This window comes from Lichenostomus cassidix, chromosome Z, assembly GCF_008360975.1.
Source record: "Lichenostomus cassidix isolate B80296 chromosome Z, HeHo_3.0, whole genome shotgun sequence".
Taxonomy (NCBI): Eukaryota; Metazoa; Chordata; class Aves; order Passeriformes; family Meliphagidae; genus Lichenostomus; species Lichenostomus cassidix.
Window position 1 is genome coordinate 8,023,855 of NC_139511.1, and position 27,093 is coordinate 8,050,947.

Sequence of the window (27,093 nt, forward strand, 5' to 3'; positions counted from 1 at the left end):
TTCAGCTCTGCAGCCTGATTATAGCCACCCTTCGCTTTGGTAGCTTCTGTGACTCACTGTGTAGGACTCCATATGGCATCTTTCTATTTTGATGCAACCTTACAATACAGCAGGAAATGTCAGTGAAGAGAGGGTGTTGGAAAATGTAGTTTTCCAGCAAAACTCATGCTAACTGAGCAGGGCTGAGCAAGGCTTTAACATGGTCAGGCCTCAGTAAAATTCCAACAAGCTGCAGTGGTTTGTTTGCCTGAGAATGTTCTGTGGGAAGAATGCCATGAGAAAGATTAGGAGTCAGGAGTGTTATGAGAAAAGAATAAGGGAGTTAGCAGGAGGATCCCTGAATGTGTGAGAACAGCTGCAGGTGTGTGTGTGTATCTATAATTAGAAATATCTGTAACAGTATATAAGTCTCTCGTTTGGTGAAATAAAACGGAGCTTACTTTATATCTCATATTGAGACTGCCTGTGAGTTCCCTCTCGTTCGTTTCTCTTTAAATGGTGACCCCGACGTGATACGGAGCTAGCAGGATTTAGAACCGACGACTACGGACCCTGCCCAGAGAGCGACGAGACCGGAGAGGCACCGGAGCAGTGCCGGGGGGCTATGAAAGCCTGGGCTGAAAAAGACCCGCTTCCGGATGGGCTAATACTCGGAAAGGCTGCACAAACTCTGGCAACTTGCGAGCTTCAATACAGTGCTTAGACGGTGTTGACCAGGACCCTGAAAACCAGCTGGACCAAAAATGGAATCAGAGGTAGCCCAAATTTTATTGTTATGCTTTTTAGAAAAGCACGGACTCAGTAAAACTGCCCTACACACTTAATGGGCCTGATAGTGGTGGGACAAGCTTATGGATTTTTTTATAAATCCTATTACAGTATTCAGTGTAAGAGAATGGTTGAATTACGGAGCTGTTTTGCTTTTGGACTGTGATAAAATAGCAAGAAAGCTTGGCAAACCATGCAGTAAAGTTGTAGCCTGCTTACAAATACACGCCACGGAGCAAAACCTTACATGGCTCACGGCACAGGACATAACAGCTGCATGGAGCAGAGAGAAACCTGTGAGTTACTCTGCTGTTTTTGCTATGCGGGGAACTTCGGCAGCCACGCAGCCAGGGAAGCCCCCCCCGCCAGGGAGGCGGGGGGAGAGAGGGCGCACGGTGCCGCTGCCGGTAGCCGAGAATACAAAGTTACTCGATTGGATGAAAAATCTGTTCTTGTTAGAACGAGCTCCGATATCGCGGGTAAAGAAACAGAGTAACCAGAAATCATCCCGATGTTACCGATGCGGGAGTGGGGAACATATAAAAAAGATCTGCAATGAAAAAGCTTGGTGTTCCCGCTGTAACAGAGATACTCACAGTACAGAAGCTTGCAGAAACAAAAAGAACAAACGGAAAGTGACCACTGACCCAGGAGCAGCGGCGGCCCCTACCCTGCGGCACGCCACACAAAGGAGACCTGTGGCGGAAGTTGATCTAACCGTGGCTTCCGGCCGAATGACAACCAGAGCGGAAGTCCCAGAGGGTGCCCCGGTGGGTGGAGCCACGAGCCATCCACGCCTCCTTCACTGCCCCAACTGTGACGTCTGTGGTGAAACCCTAAACTCTACTCCTCCCCAAGGATGAGGAAATGATTGACAGCTTCAGCAACGAACCAGAACTAACCAACAGCGTTGCCAGCAGAAACAGTCTGAGCAGAATGGAGCAGATCGGCTTTTCCTTCAGCCTGGCTGCACTGACACCGAGACCAAAACCTATTTCCAGCAATTTACTAATAAAGAAGCATTGTAACAAGATATTATCCTGATAAAAAATAACACCTTGAATACGAAAAGCCTTAAATGAAAATTGAATTTTACTAAAGCATTTGTGTGTATGTGTGAATATTGTAGGCCTACTGAGAGTGTGTTGAATGCTTTAATGTGTAAATGAAGCCTGATTGATGAGAGAGTGATTTTGATTTCTTGAGAGTTTTAAGGTGTGAATGAAAACCTGTGAGGGAAGTTATACTGAATAGTTTAAATTACCTGTTAAGTATCTTTAGTTAAGCATAGATTCTGTTAAAGTTAAGTAATAGTGAATTTAAATTCTATTAAGTTGTAAGTTCTGTTAAAGTTAAAATTCTGTTAAGTAATATTAAGTGATGTTAATTCTAAATTCTGTTAAGTTTTAAATTTTGTTAGAGTTAAGTTGTTAAAGTGATATCAATTTTAAATTCCATTATAGTTAAGTCCAATTTGTTAGTTTAAAATAAGATTTATTAAGATTAAGTTTTATTCATTTTTAGTGATATTAATTTTAAGTTTTAAATTTGTTAGTTTATATTATTATTCACAAAAGCTTTGCAGTTTTATCTTTCTTAGTTAAAGTTAAGTAATAATATCTACTGTTTTCAAATATTTCATCTCACCTTATATAGCTATCTACAAAAATAGTAACATGTTAAGATACTCTCCTTATTGATATTAATCAAAGCTTGTTTATAAGATGTTCTAAGAAAACCCTTCCACTTAGCACCTGAGCTCTGGCCAAGCTTTGGTTCTAACTGGCTGGGAAACATGCCATGAGTCTCAAAGTATTCTGCATCAAAATGTGATCAAATAATTTTCATTTACCAAATTGAGTTTATAAAAGCTAAACCTTCTTCCAAGTAAACTTAGAGTCCTTGTCCGGAAAAGGTTCTCTAAGCTTTACCTGTGAAGTGAATGTTTTCAGTAATGATAATTCCTAGACCATGGCAACATATCTAAATAATTAATGAAATTTCCTTAGGTAAATTTATAACAATTCTAATAATAAGAATTACTTATAGCAAAGCAAATTAATCTGATAACAGACAACGTCTGTTCTCACAAGCGAAACGGGGGAACTGTTGGAAAACGCAGTTTTCCAGCAAAACTCATGCTAACTGAGCAGGGCTGAGCAAGGCTTCAGCATGGTCAGGCCTCAGTAAAATTCCAACAAGCTGCAGTGGTTTGTTTGCCTGAGAATGTTCTGTGGGAAGAATGCCATGAGAAAGATTAGGAGTCAGGAGTGTTATGAGAAAAGAATAAGGGAGTTAGCAGGAGGATCCCTGAATGTGTGAGAACAGCTGCAGGTGTGTGTGTGTATCTATAATTAGAAATATCTGTAACAGTATATAAGTCTCTCGTTTGGTGAAATAAAACGGAGCTTACTTTATATCTCATATTGAGACTGCCTGTGAGTTCCCTCTCGTTCGTTTCTCTTTAAGAGGGTGTTAGTTTTCATTTTCTGGTAGTTGGTTTTATGGTGGAGTTTCTTTGTCCTTTTCACCTCTTCTTCCTCCTCTGATGATAATAGTGTGAAATTTTCACCTTCAGGCCAGTTTGTGGTGTATTCCCAGATCCCTGGATGATTGGGATTTCCTATCCAGTTTCGCTGTGTGATCAGAGCGTTCCACTTACTCCACGTGGCATCAGTGGCACAGATGTGTAGAGAGCACTTTCCCTCTGAACATCCAGCCCAGCACTGACAGTCGGAGTGCCAGGAGGAGCTGTGCTTTGGTGCCAATCACTTCTGAGGCAGCTCGAACCCCTTCACAAGGTGCCAGGATTTCTTTTTCAGCTGGGGTGTTACTGGCCTCTGTATGCCCAATTTCAGAACCCCAGTGGTCTACCTCAATTCTCCCAAGGTCCTTTTTTCCATAGGCTCCAGGAAGGACCATTCTCTCTGGCTGCAGCATAGAGCATATTTTTAATATCTTATCCTGTCTTAACTGGCCTGAGGGATATTGCATGAACAACCTCCTGTTTAATTTATTCTAAAGCTTGTTATTGTTCGAGACCCCACTTAAAATCATTCTTCTTTCAGGTCACTTGATAGGGTTTCCAATTAACCTGTAATCTGGAATATGCATCCTCTGAGTCTAAGGAACCCATTAGAGAAGTCATCATAATTTTAAAAGTTTTGGTTAAGTAGGCATTGCCTGTATGTCTCCCATACATCCCAGATTTATATAATCTTCCTCTGATAAAATAAAAGGTTATTTTATCTTTAAGAAACAGCTGTGATTCTGTTTGGAAAACTTTGTCACTTGAATGTGTTGCATTTACCACACTTTTCTATGTACTTTCAAATCAGGACAGCAGACAAAGAAAGGTTTTGGTGAGAAACTGTTAGGCTTACCCAGAAGGCATAGTTGTATAACATGAATAAGTCAGTTAAACCTTTGATAGGGGCAGAGTGGGTCTTTACCTCAGAACTGAATACTTCAAAATCAGAAGAGTTCTTATAGTAATTGATCACGTTTTATTTCAACAGATATTTCAATAGGTATTTTTTTAGACAACAGAAAACAGTATAAATATAAAAAAGGATTTTAAAGTATTTTCCTCCTACCACTATATCTTCTCAAGGCACCTACATATTCCAAGATTTTTTTTCTCAATTCCTGCTCACTGACTGTAAATTGTAACTCAGGTTACTGACAACCTTACAGTTTCTTCAGATCCTTAGGAAGCATCTCTCTTTTAAGATTAGAGAACATTCATACTGGGTCATGCCCAAAGCAAGCCTTTTTCACTTGCCTGAAGCAGATAGACTTAGAAAAAAACATACAAGAATAGGGGAAGCTTGTGGTATTTACCCTGCATGCACCCCAAGCTCCAGTCACATGTAATAGTGGGACTTCCCGAAGTAACTTCTCTATATTCAGTAACTCTCAGTTGGTTTTTCTGCTATGCATTTGAACTCTTGAACCCCATTGTAAACTGCCAGCATTTACAGCTTCCTGAAAGAAAGGAATTCTTCAGGTTAACCATAACTGTGAAGATCTGCATCCTTTGTTTTGTTTCCTGTAAAATGCCAGCTCTATTTAGTATCTTCTATGAGAATAAAACATTGGAAGAGAAAGTGAAAACTTGATTATGCCCTGTTGTTCCTCACTTGCCCTTTCAAAGTTGATAGCCCTGGCATACTTCGTTGATCCTCATAAAGACACTATCCCAAATCTTCGCTCATTCTTTCTAATCTTTGATCATCTTTTCCAATTGTTACACATTTTCTAAGGATACAACATAGAAGACAGAGTGAACTATAGATTTTCACTCTAACTTACATTCCATTCCAGCTTCTTTCTTTTCTCAAGTAATTTCTGACATTATTTTTGCTTTTTTCCCCCCTGCTGATTAAGCACTGAGCTGAGTTTATAATAGTTCCCTGAAAATATCAAGGCCTCACATGAGCAGTAAGGGTTTGCTCAGATAACATTACATATGAAATTCAGGCTGGTTTTATCTGCATACATCAGTTCCCAATTACCCATGCTAAATTTCATCTATTTTGTTGCCTTGTAAAATCCACATGGTTCTCATAAATTTGTCCCCACATACAATCACAAATCAGTTTGACATTGTTCTGTTTTCCTAGGTCACTTGTGACTGAAGCAGACAAGTCCAGGGCTGCTTATAGGCCTTAACAGTCTAGGTCGAACTAACTTAGAATAACCTTTCCTTTACCCATGCTGACTTCATTAAACAGATATCCTTTCTTCATTTCTTAATTAGGCTCCAAAAGAAAAGGAGTGAAAATATCCAAAATGCATACATGACAGAATTTCTTCTTACAAAACAATGTCAGCTTTTCCCCCACATATTTGCCCTCATGTGCATTACTTCTGTGGTCTGTATTCCCTTCAATATCTCCCAAATCTCTTTCATAAACTGCCAGCATTTCAGCCTCCTTCCTGTCCTTCAGTATGAAACTAATTTAGCATGAGACTGCATGCTACAATCATCATTCACTTCTCGCCCCCACTCCTACTTCTCTGGGTGCTTGAAAATCTATTGAGCAATTTGCATGCTCTCCAGTGAAAATTGTAAGCATTTACCTTGGCCATGTACTGCTCCAGATCAGTCATGCAGCATCAGGTTGTCCAAGCAATATCCATCTTTCTCTGCCTGTTGGCACTGCCTTGCCCTCTAGAAGCTTCTCTTCCCCTCAGGCATGCTAAGATGCTCTCTGGGAATGAGGAATCATCTCCCTGCCCAGGAATATCCACCTGCTCTAAAGACACTAAGCTTGGCCTTGTAAACTGTTTACGTAAAATAAATCAGAAGCAAAAGATTTGCTGCCCAATTACAGGTAACATTTGATGTTCTTAATCATTCAAGACAGCTCTTTGGGAAGGCATACAATAGATCATGTAAGTCATGTGAGGCTCACCTGATTGCTTTTATATCTGTCTAACAATCTGAACAAAGAGAAACAAGAACAGTATCCAATTCCTTCTAAGCTGAAGCATTTCTGCTTTAGGTTTTTTAGGTAGTCTTTCCACTCTTCAAGTACAGTCTCCTATTGGCAGAGTGTTTTACCTTCCAGGCCTTTGGAAATAGTCTCTGCTGCCCAAATGGTACTTGATATTTCTGTGCACAAGACTGAATCAAAATGAGACAGGTATTAAAAGGAGATGTGTGGTTTTGCTGCCATCCAAAACAGCTGTTACTGGTTAGGACAACAAAACAGGAATGTGCTCAGTAAATTTACAGATAATACCTATACCTCCTTTTAGTGGAGGGATTAAGTGTCTTCTGGAGGACAGATTGGAGTTCAGGATGCTGCTTAATTACTTCAATCTGAACATGAGACTGAGAAACAAATGGTTCTTCCATAGGGAAAAGTGAAATCCATCACAACAGTTTAACTGCACAAATACAGAATATAGACTATTTTAGGCAGCAGCTTGTGGGAATGAGCTATGAGATATCCTGTGAGATATATGGTGAAGGAATTTCCAAGAGATGTGCCATAAGTTATGTGGTGAAGGGATAACTGAGGACATGATGTCCTGCTGCTGGAGTGACCTGGTGGTCAGGGAGAGGCTGGCTGACCCTTAGCACTGTGATCAAACAGGTGGGAGAGGGTGTGGTACCAATGTTCCACGGTTCTGTTCCCCTCTTGTGCAAGACACACAGCTTTGTAATGCCTCCCTGTGTAACTCTCAATATCCCACACTTACGTGAGCACGGACTGTCCACTCACCACTTATGACATCAGCAACAGTGATGTCATATTTGACTACAATCTCACCTCCACTTCTACCAAAAGTATGAATTGGTTTCAGTAATCCTCATGGCAGAGGATAAGACTACAGCCATCTTGCAGGCTGTCAATGGCCTTGCTCCTCTTTCCTCCCTAAAGCAGGGACAATTCTTTGGTAAGATTTGCACTTATGACTGCATCAGAGAAAAAACACGAATCCAGGAACACTTACACACAGTAAGTATCTCTAACAAGATATGGAAATCTAACAACACTCTTTAACCTGTTACTTCAAGAAATTTCACTCTCTGTGAATCTGTGATTGAGAAAGTTCTTAATGAAGTCCAACAGACTCAGAGTGTCGAATTATTAAACCACACTGCTGGTGAGTCTGGGACTGTGAATGTGACCAGACCTGTAGCGTGACCCTCAATATTGGCACATCTGAGATGTTATTGAACTCGAGCAGTTTTACAGTGCTGAACTTGTCATAGATTAGCACTGTAACAATCAGAGATTAAGCCCAGCTGCACCCAGGCCCCCTGATCTCTGAGGGCCAGCAGGAACACCCAGGATTGTTGTTCTGCCAAATTCCTATACCTCTAAAGCAATACTGCTCTAATATAAAGACTATGAGGATGCAATGTCTTCCTGATGCAGAGGATGCAAGGTGTATGCTGGAAGGCAGAATCAAAAGCAGAGATATTGATTAATATTAAGCAATCCTTTCGCTCTGTTGCAAATGGTAAGCTTTAGCTAAAATGCTATACGTGGCCTGAGTGCCATGCTTCCAGAAAGACTGTGGGTGAGCTGAAGAGAATCCAGGGGAAATTCTGCTAAAGACCTAAGTTTAGGTCTTTAGGGAAATTCTGCTAAAGACCTTAGTTCCTGCTAAAGAAGCAGGAACTTAGGTCTAAAGGAAGACTGAGTGAATCAGGGCTGTTTATCCTAGAAGGGAAGACCTTTAGGAAAACAGTTGCAACAATATTCAGATTCATAAGAGGCCATTGCTAAATGGAAGCCTTTTTTTTTTTTTTTTAATATTTCTTCTGGTGAGTGCTGTATAAGACAAACATAATAATTTAAATTTCAACAAGGCAGATTCACATCAGACATTATGAAACATTTTTAGCAATAAGGGTGATGAAAGACTGGAAATGACTGCCTAAGGAAGTTTAGAGGGAAATTCAAGAAGGATTTTTCAGGGGGATAGAATAAATTACCTCTGAGGATCCCTTGAACTTTCAAGTTCCTCATTTACATTCCTAAATGTAAGCCTTCTTTCTGATGCCAATCAAAAAGTCCTTTTGTTTCTTTTAACTTGCTTTCCCTAAATTTTTTCCCATGTTCACCTTACGGTAATAAATTGTAAAAAATTTCTCCATATGTTGTTCTATGTGATTCACCTTATTTTATGACTTCATTATTGTTGATTTTGTAAAGAAAACTTTGGCAGTGAAAAAGAAAAGCACCTGTCCTATATATAAATTAAATGGTATATCTATTCCTGTGTTACTCAGGCCTAAATTTTTCTGTGTGCCTTAATCTGTACCAGCAGGACCTTCAATATAACCAGAAATAACCCTGCTGAGGAAAAACAGGAGAGTTCAAACTTCTGCTTCTTCATTGCAGCATTTTACCTTTTTAGTTTTTCATCCCAATGACTTTAAATTTAAGATTCCCTATAAAGCCTGAAGAAGTGAATACCTTCCATACACAGGTTTTGTTGGTTCATCAGCACACAAACAGTATGATGTCTAATTTAGACCTCAGCAGGAACTGAAAGGTGCTCTACAACAGCTGTACTTTCTGCCTTGAAACTTCATGTGCTTCTTTCCTATGTCAGCAGCATGAAAGAAACCTCTGCCTGCCAATTCATCAGTCTTCTATCAACATGCTAAAATATTATGTCTAAACAATGCAAACACCAGAATAATTTCTCTGGCAAAAAACTTGTTTGTATTATGTTGATGGATCTATTTCTGTATAATTTCTGTATTATTTTAGAATTTAAAACCAAGGTATTTTCTGAACAGTGTAGGAAGAGCTTTAGATAGGAAATAATGGAGTGGAAAAATGCCTAGAAGAAGAGATGAAGAGCATTTCAGAGAAATTAGGAAAATATGAGAAAGAAAATTCTGCAAGAAAATCAAATTCCATGAGCTTCCTTTCAAAAATAAAGATGAGTATCTCATAAATCATGAGCAGTCCACCATTAATATCTTGATAGCTAGCAGAAATCATCATTCTAGTGCCTATATTCAATTTGATTCTGGTATTTTTAGTGTATGTGAAAACATAGCAAACCTCAACAGTGCCTAGCTGTGCTTTCTTTGTAAACCTGTAGCAAGAAATTTGTCATGTAAGACATGCCTTGAGAGGGCAATACAGGTGCCAGTCATTTCCTTTCATAGCCCAAATCACAGATCCTTTTGGCATAATGTTTTCATTGTGCTCTCCAGAAATCTACGCTCCAAAACAACTCTAAAAGTTATGGGCAGACCCAACAGCCATCAAATAATCAAGAGATTTATATAATCTTCCTCTGAGAGTCCTCAGGAGCTATTGTCATGGCCCTGTGGAAAGTGCAAATCACCCCACTGTTGTGCTCTAGATCTTGACTCTGAAGTTCTTATTCATTTGTCTCCACATTATAGGAAGACAATTCTTAGTCCTTGCGAAACTTAAAACTTCCAATTCCAGCATCCTCAAATGCCAGAAAAAAGCCTCCATACATCACCTGCCCTTTGGTTAAACATCACAGAAATTGTTAAGATTTTCCTCACCTGCTCTCAGAACTATGAACTAAGTTTATTTTTGACTTGTTTTGACCATGTTTATTTTGGACTTGTTAAAGTTTGTGTACCTAGGCCTCATTTGGATTCTAAGCTAAGCTTGGCAAGAGAGTTCATTTAGAGGTCCACAGCATCAGTTATTATCTCATCACAAAAAATGTTGATGCAATCAGCAGTTATTTTGCTACTCTTTTCAGAAGAATTGTCAATATAGCTACTGCAATAAGGGATCCTGTCAGAGTGCATTTCCCCCTGTTTTTCTGTACTATAATTAGTGTTTTTTTAGTTAACTTTTGACTTATGATCACACAGTGTATTTCATTCCATCATTTATAAATAGACTAGTTGTTGCTCATTACTAAACAAATATTAACTAGTTGTAAATCTTTCATAAGAAGCATTTAAGAGACATGTCATACAAAGAGCAGAAATGTCAGTTAATCCCTGTCTTTATCACAAGGAATCTAAGAATGAAGCTAACTATAATATCTGTCAAGTACTTTAGAAATTAATTCAAACATTAGCAGTTCTTGAAAGGCTGACATTCTCAGCTATCTGTTATACTGAACTAGAGATGTAAGGTTCTCCAAATCCATTCAGTTTCTCAGTGACAGCAAGTGGCCTCATTTCCTGGAGCTGAATTCCGCTGCAAATTTTGCATGTGATCACACACTTTCATTACTTGATGATCTATGTCTTCCAGCATGGGGCCTCTGAGACAAATGAAGTGGCTGGTACTTTCCTTAACACACATATTTCAGGTGACTCAATGTGATGCTGCCTTGGTACTGTGAAGAGATTCATATCCTGGTAGCTGGAAAATTATTTTCACAGGTCTGTGCAACCTAAAGTGTTCTCAAAGGCTGTTAGGAAAGCCTAGGAATGACTATAAACCAGGCAAGGTGCAGCAACTTTGCAGCATTCCCTGTGTTCCTGCCACCATCTGCTTCCTTTTTCTGCAGCACAGCACGACTCTGACAGGAGTCAGCCCGTGTCACACACTAAGGCTAGCAGCTGTCCCGAGCTTTGTCTTGAGGCACAGAGGGAAAATCTTCTGTGGCCAGGATGAACACAAAGGACTTCATGCTGACTGATTCCATTATTATAACACCAATCCGTCTGTGAAAATCCCAGCAGGGTATGTTTTTTAGTGCTATGAAACACAGTTAACACATTCCCCTTGTCGTTTTCAATCCTGCAATTTTCCTTCCTCAGAGCCTTGGCCACCAGAATAATAATAAAGCATTGTCTGTGGGGTGGGAGAAAGGAGATTTTTACACCCCAGTGCCACCACAGTGACATGGACAGGGGCATTTGATCTGGTGTTAGAGGAAAACAGACATCCTCTGATAGGCGTTGTCCTTGTTAATATCAAAGAGAATCACATCCAAACAATCAACCCTTTAGAAAAGTCTCCCTGCCATCAGCAGTTCTTCTTCTGTTACGCATAGCAGGAGTGTCACTTGACAGTTCTGAGTGCTTCGCCCTGGTGCTACTGCTGCTGCTCTGACACACCTTATTATCTCTGCTGTCAGGGATGGAGGGGAAATATTTGTTTTCCAGGTTCTGAATCTCAATGCTGAGAAGGTTTTTTTTCCTAATGGATTCAATTCTGATTCACTCTATAAATCATAGATTGAGCACCTGAGGTTTAAAGCACTTTTGAAAACTCAGTATTATAATCTTAGTGGTTTTAAGTTCTGGCAGAGTATGCACTTTTGAAATCTTGTTTATTAACATCAAAGCTAACTTTGAAATGTCAAATTTCCTACTAGAAATTCAAGATATTCATTGAGTTTTACAAATGCCATTGGTGATTCTTTTACTTCTGAGCAGGCTGCAATTTTCTTAGTGAAGTATAAGTTTTGAAGGATCATTTAGCTTCAGTATTATAAAGCCCCTAGCTAAGGAAAAATTTCCATATTACCTTTTGCTGTACTTTATTTCCTCTCATTATTTGGGAAAACAGGCAGAAAAAAATATTTTAACTCTCTCAGTTAAAAAAGGGGTAAATGTGTTCTGTGGATGCTGTTATGGTCTGTTTGTTTATTGACTACATACCCAGGCAGACCTACAGCTCTGGACCTTTCCCTTTGTGGTGAATATCTATGGATGTACTGTTCTAATGTTGTTGCAAGTTGCCCCAGCAGACCTCGTCATTTCAGTACATCTACTTTGGCAATATGAAGAAGCCACAAAGTCTGAAACTTTATTTCTGCAGAGCTCATGTGGAAAGACCTTTTACATTTCAAATATTTCTCAGAAGCCTACTTCTCCTCCTGTTTTCTCAGCTCAAACATGGCTGGATCAACTAATCTGCTTCTATTTCAGATGGAAATGAAAATGAACAGACCCAAAATCAGCTATGCAGCCCTTTGGTTACAGCACTTGCTGGGAAAACAGGTCATTACATCTCCTGAAGGGACTGTTGAACTTTAATCCCTGTCACTTTAATCCCCACTTTAATCCTTGCTTTAACCACCGTGATACTGATGGTTCATAAGTCTGTCCAGTTTTGACTAAAAATTACGTCCTAAGTCCAAGAAAGTTTTCAAGCAAATGCTTTTCACAAACTCCATCTGTGAAGTGTTGAGGACCTAGCAACCCTTTGATTGTGGGGGAAAATCCACTCAGGAAAATCTCTCAGTCATTGAGAGCTTCCATGAATTCATAGCAGAGCACACAGAAACAACTGTGTTGCAGATCAAAACTGCTTCCCTGCCTCCCTTGCAGGCTAAATTGCTCTGGGCATGCAGGAGACAGCTGCTATGGAGTGATCTATTGTTTGTAGTAATTATATGATCTTAAAAATCAACAGGAATTACACATTCACTGCGGCTCAGATTCATAGGAGAGCTCTTGATGGAGGCAATGTGTTGGTAGACTCAGAGCCCCAGATGAGTGGAGTGAGGCAATACACTTGGAAATGGAGCATATTAACAACTTGCAGTGGTAAAACAAAACTAAATCAAAAACCATCAAACAATAACATCATCAAGAGCATAGAAACAAGTTCAGCATTTCTGCCCATATGACTTTCTGTTGCACAGAAAGGCACAGTGTCATCTGGTGGTGCCAGGTTGGAGATTATCTACTGTGAAACACCATATCTTTTATGTGCTCTCTGGCATTTCTCTTTCACTCACTGTAAGTCATAGTGACTCAAATCCATTTGCTTTCACTGTCCTTGCTTCCCCAACTTTAGTGTCATTCAGTGCTCTATCTCCGTTAACAATTGGCCTTTAACAAAAAGACAAACGTGAATTTATTCTACCACAGTTCACCATACTCGTACTTTTTCCCAATAAACTTCCTGAAGGTTTCAAAAGCTCAGATTTCAATGAATTTTGGGAAATAGATCATTTGGTATTTTATGTGCTGAACCTGTGGCCACTCATATGAAAGTTTACCAAGCTTTTATTGACCTACAACCTCGTTTTAAGCTGGCTTCTGTTCTATCATCAGTGTTTTAAGTGGTTAAATCTTCCTTGCTCTGCAGCAAACCATCTTTCTGCAGCTGCCACTAAGGAAAATAAAGGTTTTCCTTAAATCAGAATAAGGAATACAGTCCCTAAAAATATTCCCTTTATATAGTAAAAATTGTCCTATATGATATAGTTTTATGAAACTCCCTGCATGGATTACAGTACCAATTTATAGAGCTGCTCTCAATAGAGCCCATTACTATTTTGAGGAACAGTTGGAAGGTTTAATGAAATATCTAACACTTCTTTATTTTCAAGTTTACTCTAGAAAGACTTGATTTTGTTTTTGTTTTTAGAAAAATCAGTCAGTTCCAAGAAAAGCTTTTTAATGAAAAGAAAAGAACATGTTTTTCGGGAATATACTTGTTTTTACTTGGTGTCCACCATCCAGTCTTTTTTATTGTTGATATATATAATTTTTATTCCCAACTGTAGATAAACATCTGCTGCACTTACAAACTAGCCATTTGCATGTATAACCACAAAATTATCCATCTTGCATCTTTAATGGCCATAAACCCCATAGAATTATTTAAAAACATGTTATGAATAATGTATGTTATGTATAATGTATATAATGTACAATGTAAGATGTACAATATATAATTAATCATATATGATATTAATATAAATAAAAGTAACAAGTCTATGAGGTATTTCTATTTAAAATAAGCATCTATTTTAATAGATTAGATATTAAATTTATGTTATATATATATATACTTATTTATATATAGTTCCATTATTGTTTTGTTGGCAGCTGAAAAACTGATCTAAGACTGTCTAAAATTATGCTTTAAAACATTTAATCCATATAAAGGCTGTCCACATGGTCATTTTGGTACTGGTAAGTAACTCATTGTTTTTTTAAGTACTTGGAGTGTCTTCAGCCTGACAGGCTCAATATGAAACCAAATTCAATTCAATTTAATTTTTAATATATCTGTATAAATCCCATTGAGGTCCTATTATAATTTTTCCTCCAGCATAAATTCTTCCTCCTCCTTAATAAAGTTTGCAGCTGTGTTACAAAGTCACAGATTCTAAATACTGTCTCATAGTACAGTGCGGCGGCTACTTCTGAAGTCATGACCAGAAGTGCTTTAAATGCCACAGGAAAGTTCTTTCAGTGGGGAGAAGGGCTGTTTTGAGCAACACAGGAGATGAATTTGGGCTTCTGGAAGTCGACTCAGGCGAGGGGACGAGATGAGGTCTCTTCAGCTTTATTTGGGGTTACATAGGGGATAGGAGAGTTTGGAGAGACATCTGAAGAGCCCAGAACAAAGGCTCTGCAACAGGTTATAAGGGCATATAACGAGGCGGGTTTACAAGTTTTCAGAACAAATAGAAAAGTGAATACAAGTAATTTACAGTCTAAATTTACCAATGTCTAACACTGAGATATGTATGCGTCGAGTGGTTGGAGAGAGATAACGGGCCTATACTATCTGTAATACTTTTCTGGGAGGTTACTGGGATAATCCATTTCTTCTTCACTTTCTTCTGGCACTTCTCCCATTTCATCCCAATCCTCCACATTCTCAAGGGCACTGAGCTCTATCTCAGCTGCTTGGGCCGCAACAGTACAGTTTTAAAGTCTCTTGGGTGAGTGTTCCTCACTCCCAGCTGCAACACTGACATTATAAACGCTGACATTTTGGTGATGGATGAATCTGCACAGATCAAAACACAAATATGGGGCATTTCCAGCTAGCCTGCTAAATCCCAATAAAAGAGATTTTCTGTATCTGGAGGCATAGTTATGGATTAGTATCTTGTGGAGAAGTGTAAAAGGAACTTCACACAGAGGAAGACTTACAGATTGCTGAAAACTTAGGTCTGTTTCCCTTTTCCATGCTTTTAACATTTTCCCTGTCTCCTATATGCTTACTAATTATCAAATAAATATGTTGTTTAAGTGCAAGATTTCTTCAGTGGGGTTTTAATACTAGATAAGTAGCATTTTATCTGCTAAGGAGCCCTTTCTCCACTGCAGTGAGAACTCTAAATGAGAGTTGGCACATTCATTCAGGGAATGCTGTTAATCTATCTTTGTACATAAGTACAAACATTCACTTGAAGAGCTTAGTGCTTTAAGGTCTTTAAAATGAAAAGTGTCAATCATTATGACATACCATTAGAAATATTTTGCTTTTATTTATAGCATACTTTGAAACAAATCATCTGCAGGTGTAAATATGTCAGTGTAGTCAATGGAGCTATACAGATTTACAGTCGCTGATGATCTGTCCCTGTGATTTGAAATCACTTCTAGGGAAGAATACCTAGAGTGTCTGGGTTAAAAAGTAAATGGGTGGATTCGGTACTGGTGACAACTTGCTGATACTTGTCAAATTCACATGGACTCTACAAAAGGGTAAGAAGACCTATACATAATAAATGACTCAGATGAAAAAAAGACAGAAAAAAACACTTGACTTTATAGAGGGTGTAAGATGGAAGGGTGTTATTCTGCATTTTAAAAAAAATTGTGTTTGGGTAATATTGCAAAGGGACTATTAAAAGACTAAAGCAGGGATCTTATTTTATTTTTTTTAATACATTGGAAGTGGTGAGTATGTCAGCAGGGTTCACAACAGCTTTGTGAGAAGTCAGGTTATTCTGATAAGAAATAGACTGCTGAATTATTTTCCAACCCTTTCAGTATTGAGTCTTTTAAGAAACAGCTCATGCTTGTTTTACTGTCTTTCATCACTGATAAGAAAAATCTCTGTTTAGAGGTATGTCATAAAAACAAGAATAATTTCCTGATTTTCTCTGCAACATACAAATTCATAAAGTGTGTTGCCTGTAGTAGACAACTAATAAAAGGTAATTTTCATGAAGTTCAAAAAGCTCTAATCAGTGCCTGAACTTGAGAAGATTTCTGTTTTATGTGAAAATTTTAAATATATTTTAAGACAGTGTTTGATAATTTATTCTCCTCCACTTCATAAAAGATTAAGCAACAGACTTCTACTGTCTTACTAGAACTATGACAACATTATAAGGGTAAAAAAGAAATGTTTTTATAGATGCAAAATATTATCTATCAAGCACATCAGGCCCTATATCATTCACACACAGTGAGCTGGAGAAAAATAGCTGCAACCAGGTGGTTTTATTACTTATTCCAATTAGCTAGTTAACTCATTTATTCCAGCAGAGAGTTTATCCTTCAATTTTAAGGGGTAAGATTTCTCGTAAAGTAATTTCTTCCAACCAAACATTCAAAGCAGAAATGGCAAAACTAATGTAATTTGTCAGAATCTAGACTACACTATTTGAGATAAAATTGTTGATAATCAGCACTATGGATTGTAGTATGTAATCAATATTTGTACTTATAATAACTTACACTAATAATATAAACCAAAATGTGATTAGGTAAGAAATAGGGACACAGGAACAAGAAGGCATAGAATAAATGTGGAATTGTTAGAGGAAAGCAAACATTTAAGAAGACTTTTTTTCTGGGAGATTACCATGATGGTAACTGATAGTTAATCTGTCATTATTTTCACTTTTTGTTTCTATTACTAATAGGATAAATGCACCAGAAAGTTTTACCATAGTGTCAGTTTTATGCCATGAATCTCATACATCCATTGTAAATTAGTTAGTCTTTTATCTCTGACTGAATAACAAAATACTATTTTTCCCAGTGGGCAGGGCAGTAACAGACAGTGATAGAGGGAAAAAGCTGAGATCCTGACTCAGAAGACGCTGCAGATACGTACAAAAGGAGTTGCAGAGGGATACAGCCAAAGTGAAGAGATAATTTTAATTATTTCAATTTAAGAGTCTGTGTTTGTGCTGCTCTTTGATCTGCAGTCCTTTTACTGAGGCACCAGCCACACTCCCATCTCCCATTAGTACAGGGTGGGTCTCAGATAAGCATATGGAAGACATCAATGTTTAGGTTAATAATTTATGTTACAGACGCTTTGGAGTCAGAACATGGTGGTTATATTTACACCCAATAGCAAGAAAATCATTAAACACTCTTTTTTATCCCAGTACACAAAGTGCAGTGCAGTGGTGTGTGCATCCACCCAATCCACCCACAATGGACTACAAATCAATAGAAATCATAAACCAGGAGTGATGGTGTAATTAGTGCCCAGGGTGTTGCCCACCAGCGTCTTTTGTACAACATAAAAGAGACATTAAAAGCAGTGCTATAAATACTACATCAAAACAAAATGTTCACAGCTAAACTAGTACTAACAATCTTCTTTTCAAGTAGAAAATTCTGTTTTTAAAATTGGGAATCCTAAATTTCTTTTCTACCTCTCCAAGAAACAGAAATTGCTTGGAACTAATGAAGATGGAGGGTGGTGGTCATTTGGTTGTTTGTTTTTTTTTTTTTTTGCTTTGATAATATTCAGACAAAGCGCAGGCTAATGTATGTTCTCCTAAACTTTCTTTTCTTTACAAACAAGCCAGATTGCTTCAATGACATATAAACCAACAGCGAGTCTGTGTACAACTATATTTTAGTCTTAAAATTTGTATCTCAGTGGTAAAAAAGACACTGAGGTTATGGAACAGATCCAGAGAAGGGAACACGGCTGGGGAAGGGTCTGGAGCACAAGTCTGATGAGGAGCAGCTGAGGGAGCTGGGGGTGTTCAGCCTGGAGAAAAGGAGGCTCTGGCCCTATTGTTCTATAACTCCCTGAGAGGAGGATGGAGTGAGGTGGATATCAGTCTCTTCTTCCAAGTAACAAATGATAGGAAAAGAGCAAAAGTCCTCAAACTGCTTCAGGGGAAGTTTACATTAGATATTAGCCAAATTTCTTATACAGAAAGGTTTTCAAGCCCAGAAACAGGCTACCCAGGGAAGTGTCAGAGTCACTGTCCTTGGAGGTACTGAAGAGATGTGTGGATGTGGTGCTCAGGGACATGGTTTAGTGGTAGAGTTGGCAGTGTCAGATTTATGGTTGGATTCAATGGTCCTAAAGGCTGTTTTGAACATAAATGATTTTATGATTCTATGATCTGATGATTTTAGCTTAATATCTAAAAATAGGAAATATTGAACTATCGAGACAGTTTTGGAGAAGTTAACAAGAAACGTAAACTCCATAGAGTTTATATATTTATACTTAGCATTTTGACCACAAGAAAGTTATGAGATTTATAAATCTGTCTTACATGTATCAGAGGGGGATTGTCTTCCTGACTGAGGATCTAATTGCTTGTTTCATTGAACATCAGTTTATTTTTCCTCATCGTAAATATTGACTTTGTCTTCCCCTTGTTCCACATTAATGTATTCCATCAATAAATAATGATATGCATCTCAACAGAAGTCAACATCTACTTATTACAATAGTTTCCCTAGTACTATAATAATCAGAAAAACTTTTTAGTCAGGATGAAAACAAGATGATTATGGCTCTTTACAGGGCAATAAAAAGGTCTTTTTATTTCCTGTTCTACTTTACAATGACTGCTGGTGGGAGCTTTTATGATATACGAAATGCATTAAAAAGGGGCAAATACTTTTCACAGGCTTTTGTTCAAAACTTATCAGAGCGGCTTTGGGCCACCATATAAGTATTCACTCTACAAAGATGAAGTCAGTGGAAAAGAAAAGATTGGCCTCAGTTCCTTTCACCATATAATAGCAGAGAATTTTTTCATTTATAGAACACAGTATATAGTTTTCATCACTTCATTCATGTTGTTATATATATATATATATATATATATATATATGTAGGAATATATCTAGAATTTATTCCTGCATCTACATCTACATCTACATCTACATCTACATCTAATCTACGTGTGTGCGTGTGTGTATATACATATATGTAGGAATAAAGCCACTCTCAATAAATAAAATTTGGTTGTATAATTCAGTGATCATGTGTACAGTGCATGAGAAGGAAGCAAGAGCCTGAGGAAAGCTCAGATTAATATTTCAGGTTCCTGTTAAGTAACGATAGATGCAGTCTGGTTACACTATTTTTAGACTGTAATCTGAGCTTTGAGCTACACATGCTACCAACCACTGGAAAATAAACTGGAATCAAAAATGTCACGTCACAGGAGAGAGGTGGAATAGCATAAAAAAGACACAGTCAGTTAGCCGGCATGCTTAAATAATTTTATTTGCAGTATCATATAATTTAAGAGAATGGATCTCTTGCAAAATACACAGAGTAATGTTACCGGTGTGGAAAACCAAATACTGTAGACCATATTACAACAGAAGGGCCTAATGAAACAAATGTAATAAATAAGTTAAAGGACATCTTTTCCCACTGAATCAGGTGGAGATGGAAATAAAGATAAAATTAATATAGTGATTCTCTTTCTTGAAATGGTATTCAGGAGATGTACTTATATTTTACCTTCTTTCACTTTTTCAGTGTTCAGAAATTAATCCTTTGCTTTGGTATTTTACCATATCCAGCTGATTACTTTCCGTAGTACTTAGGACCCTTCTGGCCCTGCAGATCAGACCTTCATTTTAAGAAAATAACTCCAGATCAGATTTTTAGGGCCCAGTAATTTCTGATTCTGCTGTGGCAGTGCTGTTTCATTTCAAATCTAAGGGGTTTTTCTGGGGGCATGTATACAGTGCAACTGCAAGGGGGCTTTAGTCCTTTGGGATATTGTGGAGGTTTTACCTCCGAGTTGCCAGCTAGAGGGCCGGCCGTGGGGGCAGGGACAGCCTGTGCTGTCTCAGTCATGGTGACAGTGAGATCAGCCCATGAGCCCCTGTGGCAATGTATGCACCAGCTAAGAAGATCATTGGCCCAGACGCCTCCCCCGCCCCTTTCCCATATATGGCTTAGTTTCCAGACTGTTCTTCTTTGTTCCCCTCCTAAGTTGTACCCCATTGGTTGGTTTGGATTATGTATCCTCCCCTCCCTTGTAATGATTGGTTGTTACCCCTGTCCCTCTTCCCTATGGCTTTTCCGGTTGGCCTGCGTGCCAAACCACTCCCTCTCTCCTTCCCCTTAAGACCCTATTCCACTGTGTGCTCAACGGCCATTTTGTCCTGCTCACCGGGACACCTTGCTGCCCGACACCAACTGCCGCTGACAGCTTGCAGCCTCCGGAGCTCCAGACCCCACGCCCGTCCCTGCTTCTCCGCCCCGTCTCTCCTTCCCCGGACCTTCCCTACTGCACCGCATAATAAACCACTGGAGAACCGCAGACTGCCTGCTGTGCGTCCTTCTGCCGCGCGCCCCCAGCCTACCCGCCTGCTTTCCTTTTATTTTCTACAACAGGATATTTTGTTCAAATAATCTTCCAGTTGCAGCAGGCAGAAATACAGGCTCTGTGGAAAACTTACTGCTGTATTTCAGCTACTGGGAAGTTTGTATGTGTCACTGTCATTTTAGTATTTAAGAAAAATCAGCCCCAAAAAAGAAAAAGCTCAACAACAACAAACGCCTCAATAACAATAATTTTTAATTTAACAGGGGAAAAAGGGACACAAAGAGAACCACTCTTATTCATACAAATGGTTGGTTTAACACACACTGAACAAATGGATGCATAAATTGGCTATGATAAATGCTTGTGCTATATGTGGTTATTTATTATGTGTTCCATTACATAAATTGGTTGCAGAATTATAACAAATGCTCTTTATTAATCTTACCTTCCCTGTGCCTGGAGAATGACTTCAGGCAATTATCTTCAGTGTGGAACTCAATTCCATTACTGTTGACAGGCAGAAGAGGCCTGGCAGCTTCCTAATCCTGCACAGACAGCTCAAATCCTCCTGCTTCTGCTTTTTGGCATCCTGCACCTCATCTTGCTTTTCTGTGCTGGCATGTTGTGCCACAGTTTCTCTTTCTGGAACTACTGCCTCTAGTTCAAAAACTTTTGGGAATGCAGATTCAAGATAAAAGCAATCAGAAATGAGAAAACTTGGTAATCCTTATTTTTAATATATAAAAAATATAATACAAAAGCAATTTGACTTGGTTTCAGGAGTTTCACCACATATTGAATGTGGCTGAATTTTTTGTTGTATTTTGCATCACTATTTCACCCTAAATTTCCCTGTGAAAATCCTTTACTAGAAAAAATCTGGACTGAAGGAGTGGGGTGCAGTGCGCTTAAAAAATAAAGCTGTCAGAACTTCTGTTCCTATTTGCATGGGTTAGATAAGAACTAAGGTAAGAGAAAAATGCTCTTCTAAATTATTAGAATGTGTAAATGATGGGGTTGAAGATTTAATGGCCCTGCTTCTGGCCTGTGCCAAGTTCACTGAGTGTGATTCCACTGACACAAATGAAACCATTTCTGATTCATGCTTTGCGAAAAGAAGGTGTGGTTCTGCAACTTTAGTTTGCTCTAGGAGAGTGAGACTGTCACAAGTGCTCAATGCCCAATTCTCAATTCACAAGCGTAATGCGTGTGGGAGTCCTGGGGAGCTCTTCCCCTTTTTCTCTGAGGAAGTTCCATGGCCACTGTTGTCAGGCCACAAGAAGCACAGCTTACCTGCTTTTCTCCTCCATAATAATATTTTGCTGTTTGCCTGAGGTGAGTGACTATGAAAGCAAACTAATTTTGCGACTGCAGGAGGGGAGAAGAAAAAATAGCTTAAGATCCATTTTCTAAGTGAAGAAAAATGCAACAGAAAACTGACACACCCTTGACACATCGCTCACACCTGTGCTGGAAACACAGCTAAGGGCTCCATGGCAAGCTTTAGCACCTGGAGATGGAGGTTTTGTGCAGGGGGAATGCCTATGACAGCAACCAGCCACGTTGCCTCCTCCTTGAAAGCAGCAGGACAAGTTTCAGTTCAGTAAGGATGCAAGAGCAACCGTGCTTGGTACTTTTACTGAGCTGACAACTCCCTTGTTTGACTGAATTTTGAAATAAAATGTCCTTTGATACAGAAATAATGTGGGAAAAATCAATTAAAACCACAAGTGTCTTAGAGCTGAGTAAAATTTCACTTTCAGGGGATACAAACTCTCAATATATGATTATAAAATTCAACTGATGCCTCACACATTCTTTAGCTTATATGTATTTTTATTTATGTTTGAATATTGTACTTTATGGCATGTTTTTCTACCTGATCTTGTAGAAGGGTCCATGCTCATGGGTAGGAGATCTTTAAAGTCCCTTCTATTTGAACCATTCTATGATTCTGTGGTTTATATTATAGAAATATAAGAAAAAGGGAAACTTTGGACACCTGAATGCTAAGGAATTTGATATTTTAGTAGAGAGCCTTGTGTATACCCCTATGTTTAATTTTCTAACCTTTTCCTCATAAATGTAATTGAAAATTCAAAATTAAACATATCCAGCAGTGCATTGCTTCGAAGTTAACTGTGTTTTGTTCAGAAGGGTAATGCCATGTGGCTCTTGGCCTCTTGGCTTTAAGAGGAGTAGCACCCCTCAAACTCACTGGTTAACACTTGGTAGTGCCATTGTATTGTCACACTTTAATTGCAATGTGACAGTGCAAGAACTTCAGCAGCAAAGTAACCATGAATATCTCCAAACATTCCACAATATCAGCATATCTGCCTGTTCCAGGAGTCTGCAATTAATATTCTCAAATACTGCATAAATTAGCAGTTACTTTATGGATGCTTCTCGACATATAGAATAGCATTTGTATTTTATGTAGTTGTAAAAGATCAGTAAGTGCATGAATGTCAGTAAATGGAGGGAACTGAGTACAGTCCAGAAGTTTCTTTTACAGAATAAAAGCAATGAGACATTTATGTGAAAGAGGTAGAAGAGACTGAAATGGAAGTGGTACAAATACATGGGGAGTATCCCTGGAAGCAGACAGGATTCAACAGGTATGCATATATTGAACTTCATCCCACAGAGCCTTAACTCCACCAGGGCTCTTCAGGCAGAGAATGGTGGGGATGCAGGGAATGCCTGCATAAGGAAGTTTCCCTCAAGGTAAATTAACAAGAACTGAAACAACCCCTTCAATGGTTTACCGTTGGACCATATATTTTAAATGCTATGTATTTTTCAAAATACTACAGCTGATTCTCCCTTTCTAATGAAGAAAAACTCTGACATACATTCTGACTTTGTGCTCCCTTCTTGCTTTGAAAATTCCCACCTTAAAAAAAAGGGCACCTCATCTACTGCCTGCTCTGTGAAGAATGTAGTGACTGCAACTGAGGGCACTGCAACCAAAGCTGTCTGTCCCCTCTTCTTGCAGGTAATCCCCCTAATCTGGAGGCTGGAGGCTGAATGCTGGTTACATGTTACTTAGGAGAGCCCTGTTGGAAGGAGAACATTCCCAAGTAAGATTATGTCCATTTTATGCTCTCCATTGCACAAGAAAATACATCTGGGAAAGCAGTTTGTTTCTCAGTCCTGCACTGTTATTCTCAGTATTTTATGGTTTGTTTTTATAAAACACATTTACAGACTTTGTTATGTACAAATAATGAATTCTCTGATATGCACAGTTTCTGCCATGAGGGAAGCAGGTACTGCTTTTAGGATTACTGGTATGTCTTTCCAGTTTTCTAGAAAGAGATTTTAGTTCATAACAACCCCACTTTGTCAATGTTACCCTAGAGCCTGGACTTGCACTTTAAATGGAACACTTTATCCTGCAGTGAAATGATATTTTGCTCATACCCAGGCAATTTCAGGGATATTTGATGAGCCATATGCCATGCTTTTAGTGGGATCACATAAAAGGTTAAATCTGCTGTATAAACCTTTTCTGCGTGCTTCTCAGTGCAGCTCTATATATTATATTCCTGAAGTGCTCGTAGAAAAGGGAAAACACATTTCCAGGCTTTAAGGAAACTACACTTGTTCTTTTATAAACAATCAATTTTGTAGCAAGTTTTAAGGGAAATTCAGCTTTAGCATCAGGGCAAAAAATTAAAATCAACTTTACAGAGGATTGTACTGGTATTTTTATTTTCAGAATGCATTTAATTTATGAATTTTTCTATGATGTCAAAGTACAGAGGAAAGATTAAGAAGGTAAAGAGAGCAAAAATTTATGAAATACAAAACCTGAAGAAGACATAGAATTACTTCTGTTGCCGATAACAGAATATAAGGGACAAAAAAGGAAAATAAAATCAGGACTTTGAAAATTCTGTAACAGAACCCCTTCATGTTAGCATTGCTGCAAAAAAAAGATCTTATTTTTCATTAAGAACACTTTCTGGCTGGCTATTTTTGATCAGCTCTTTTTGAACACACAAATGCTACAGGAAAGGAGTAATGTAAATATATTTTTTAGTCTCAGTCTAATATATGATTAAAATTTACTCAAGCACATTCCAAACCAAAAGCACATTACTTCTGAAGTTATATTCTTTTTCATCCAACTTCACTGTTTTAGGCATTAGGTCTCTCCAATTTACTTGAGATATTTCCAAGTTATCTACTGCTGTGGTGTTTAAGTGCCAATATCTGATGTTTCCTTTTGCTGTAAATTGATTCTTTGTACCTAGTCAGATGTGTGAACTTGCCTACTGTGCATCTAAACACACTGAGAAATTGCGTGAGGACTTATGACTGTCACAAGCAGCAAAAAATGTCCCAATCACTCTCAAAATGTAAGGGGTTAGGAAGCAAATTGGTGACTCCATTTTTGCTCTTCACTCTCTAACTGAAAATTAGATGGGAGCTGTTTCTCAGCCCTGAAAAAAATCCACACTTTCCACATGAAACAAGAAAAGGCATGTTTTGCTTAGCTTGAACCTTGTGCTCATTACCCACCCCCCCCCCCCCATTTTTCCCATTCTGTCTTCTCCTCATAAAAACGTTTTTTAATGCATCTTGAAAAATGCCGGATATTAGGAGGATGTTGCTTATTTGTATTCACCTTTGAAGGAGTGCGTTCCTTACTTTGATTACATCTTATTAGGATTGATTTGAAATACTACCTGTATTGTGAGAGTTTACTTCCCTAAAGCTAAGAAAACAGTCTGCTGTCTTCTGTCGTAGATAATCACTTCTTCTTCTCAGTGAGGGCAACATGTATGTTAATACAAAATTATAATCTGTGCGTACTAAACTCAAAGTTAATTCTTTCACCCACTGTTACCATCTGAAGCATGGTGGCAATTCTTAATGTTCAGGACTGATAGGGTTTTTTCGTTTTGGTTTCTGTTTGTTTGTACTGAATATAGAGTTATGTGATAAATGTGGCTGATTTATTTTGCTCAGTGGTCTTTGAGAACCTGATTAATACAAAACATCTTTGTTGTCCATAGTTTTACTAAGGAATGATTTAGAATGAGGAACTCTTAAAATAGGCTGTTGATAGCTAAACTCTGTTAGAGTTGAGACACAATAAGCAAGAATATTCTCTATACCAGAAAGATAGGTATGGTCACAATGAATATGTTTGACATGAAAAGCAGTCTGAGGTTTTCACAATATAGATTATACATATATACATATATATATATATATATATATATATATACATATATATATATATACTCAATAGAAGAATTATTTCTGTCATCCTTGATTCTTTGTGTTAGCAAGAGATGGGAGAAATCAGGTAACAGGGTATTTAGCTGTGCTGAGGAGAACCTACCATTGTTTAGTACAAATGGATCAGTTAGAGGCAGCAATAACTAAGTGTAAAACTGGCTCATTTTTATGGGATGATTGACATGACACAAAATCTTTGGCTGAAATGGTCAAGTGGTCAAAGAATAACCTTTGCTCACTAAGAATGTCTCAAGATTTGAAAATTATAAAAATGAGAATAAAAACTGAGATGTGTAAAGCTCTGTGTTCTTCCATGAAAGGCACCCTTCTGTGGCTGGATGAAGCAGAAAAGACTTGATGGGACATAACTTTGTTAGATATAATAGTTCTTTTTTCCCAGGGTCTGTAGTTGGGTGAACTTGAAATTTTGCCTGAATATTCATAACTATTGCATAATGGACAAAATAATACAATAGCCTTCAGAAACTTTCAACCATTCAAGGTATTAAATACCCAGAGAGTGAGCTAGAACAGAGCATGAGTGTTAAAAGAAACAGTGAAAGAAGGTGTCAACAATGCCTTTTGGGACTCAGTTCTACTGTGAGACAGGAGGGTGGTTTACAACCAGCTGAACAGGTCAGCTCACATTTCTTCTCTTGTGTTGACACAGCAAGAAGTCAAGATTACGGATTAGGATTTACTGATGGATAAACAGAACAAAAACATGCTTTGACCCACAAAGGTTACAACTTTAGTTCTATGCATGACCTGGTGTGAATCTGTACACCAGAAAATTTTCCATGGCTGTGGTGTGTCATCAGTGACTCCAGTAAAAATGTGTGTGTTTCTGCACATATCTCTTTTTTTATTAAACCAAATAAAGAGTTTTTGCATTAATTTTGTGATCTCAGGTGTACTTCTGGGTATGTGAATGTCTGCATATGAATGCACATCTGCATGTATATATAACCATGAACTGTTCTGGGTTTGCATATTAACACATCTGCGATTAAAATCTTTTGCTTCACAGAAGCTAAAACAAAAAAATGACGCCACACTTTTATAATTTACCTTAATATCTTAATTAATATCTGCAGCAAATAATTTGACCACATTGTTATTCTCTAATTTCTCTAAATATGTTATTCTTAGACTCAATAACAGAAAAAAAAAATTGGAATCACATAATATTTTAAACTATATAGAATATATACCTAGAAAAACAGGAAGACAGATTCTGGCTTCTCACCTGCATGGAGGTGAGCTAACACTATGCAGTCAGCTTTAAGTAGATATTAATTCAAATTTTCCACCCTAAAGAAATATTACCAGCCAGATGCTACCTATCTCTAAACAACGGAGTAACTC

At 38.2% G+C, this 27,093-nt stretch overlaps 1 long non-coding RNA gene across 2 annotated transcripts; it reads right to left on the reverse strand.

Moving 5' to 3' along the window:
* Positions 1-4,406: 4,406 nt before the first annotated feature.
* Positions 4,407-6,949, reverse strand: LOC146424354 (uncharacterized). Of its 2 annotated transcripts, XR_014846975.1 has the most exons (5): positions 6,525-6,949; positions 6,338-6,400; positions 6,189-6,216; positions 5,854-6,057; positions 4,407-4,755 (listed from the first exon to the last, which is right to left on the reverse strand). It is a non-coding gene; the product is annotated as an uncharacterized LOC146424354 (long non-coding RNA). The 2 variants fall into 2 exon arrangements; XR_014846974.1 differs by having other exon boundaries at positions 6,189-6,400.
* Positions 6,950-27,093: the final 20,144 nt, after the last annotated feature.